The sequence below is a fragment of the Scomber scombrus genome, unplaced genomic scaffold (assembly GCF_963691925.1).
Source record: "Scomber scombrus unplaced genomic scaffold, fScoSco1.1 SCAFFOLD_186, whole genome shotgun sequence".
NCBI classification, from domain to species: domain Eukaryota; kingdom Metazoa; phylum Chordata; class Actinopteri; order Scombriformes; family Scombridae; genus Scomber; species Scomber scombrus.
Genome location: NW_026910606.1, coordinates 60446 through 62500, shown reverse-complemented (window position 1 = coordinate 62500; position 2055 = coordinate 60446).

Here is a 2055-nt window from a genome sequence, read left to right as displayed (position 1 = left end):
TAATATTTAATATTACAACACAAAATAAACCCAAATTGATGAAATACAGACAACAGAGAGTTTAAATTCTTTATGATATTATAATCCAATCATTTCCTCATGATGTTGTAATTTATTCCACCTGGATTTTTCCTCTTTATTCATAATCCTGCTTTCTTATTATTCTATTTTATTTTATTTTATTGTATTACATATAAGCGACTATACAGGATTACTGCAGCTCTCACACAGAAAGAGATGAAATATCATATTTTACATCACAGAGTCAATGCAGAGAGTATTTTAAAGATGTTTTATTTCAGCAGGTGTGAAAAAGCAAAGAGAGATTAATGTTATAGATATATACACACAGGAGGAGGAGGAGGAGGAGGGGGGGGGGGTATGGGAGAGCGGGGGGGGGGGGGGGGTATATATATATATAATGTACATTTAAACCATGTTTCCAAATAAACACTTTTATATTGGAAAAAGAGGCAAAAAAAACAAACTGTGGAAACGATCTGACCCATTTTTTTTGTTTCTGGTGGATGATACAGAATATTCAATTAATACATAGTGTGTGTGTGTGTGTGTGTGTGTGTGTGTGTGTGTGTGTGTGTGTGTGTGTGTGTGGTTGTTCAGCTCATTGGTTCAAGTGTGTGATGGGGGGGGAGGGGGGGGGCAAATGGATCCATATTCATAACGTCTTTTTGGTATAAAAAAAGAAAGAAGCAGGAGGTGAATCTACAGCGCGCGCGAGGCTTCTCCGCTATCAGCTGCTGTTCAAAGCGTTGCAGAGCATGAAATTGCCTCTCCGTCTCTCTCTCTCTCTGTGTTCACTCATTTCATCACAGCTCTCTCTCTCTCTCTCTCTCTCTCTCTCTCTCTCTCTCTCTCTCTCTCTCTCTCTCTCTCTCTCTCTCTGCAGGCCCCAAACAAACATGTAGAGAGAGCTGTGAGCTGGTGGAGGAGAGGAAGGAGGAGAGGCTTTGTTCTCAGCGTGTTTCAGCAGCGACGTTAAATTAGAAAAAACAAAAAAAAAAACAGTGAAAAACTGTCACGTGAAGGAAATAAAACACAATCTGTTTAAAAGTTAATGTCATAAATACATTTCGATTTAAGTTTATTATCAGAACTTAAAAAACAAACAATCTTTCTTTATTTTTTTACAATTAATTTCCACAAACTCAATAATCTAAACAAAAACACCAATAATTGATGCTGGCCTTTACGCGCGTGCACAAACACAGAAACAGTCATTTATGATCTATATTAAGAGTTTAAATACAATACTTTATATTACCTTTAAAACAAGGCCATGTTGGTTTCTTTGTGTTGCACAGAGACTCAAAAGTGTTTAATATAAATAATTAAAAACAATATAAAATCAACATAATATTAAAAATATGAAATGTGGAAAAAACACCAGAAATCTGATGTTAATTAACTAAAGCATTGTGTGTGTAGTTTGTGCACATTTGAACAAGAAGTAAATGTATTATTCTTTATTTAAAAACAAGGAGTTGATGTTTTTATAAAAGATACTAAATATATATATATATGTTATATATGTTTAAATTCAAACTAATTCATTCAGACTAAATTGTAGCATTTAAACTGAAGAAAAAGCAGATTTTTGTGAGTTTTTTGTTGCAGATTTTACACCAAAAATGGATGAAAATCAGCAGCTAGAGGCCAAAAAACAAACCTCTCCTCTTTTTTTATTCTTTTCTTTTCCTTTAATCAGTTTGTTGAAACATCACATGAGGACACTTTGTCTTCAACACACACAGATGTGAACAGATGTGATGTTTCTTTTCTTTCTTTTCTGCCAATAAGGGGGAAAAAAAGGGAAAAAAAGAAGATATGTGGAATAATAATAATAGAGCGATGCCCTCCGGTTACACGGAGATGTGAAATGAATCATCACTTCTGCTTCCTCCAAACATTTGCCTATCTGAGCCGTCAAGTTTATGTCATGCAATAAGAGAGGAGACTTTATTAGTCAGCCTGCAGTGATGATGATGATGAAGAAGAAGAAGAAGAAGAGGAAGAAGAAGAAGAGGAGGAGATGCA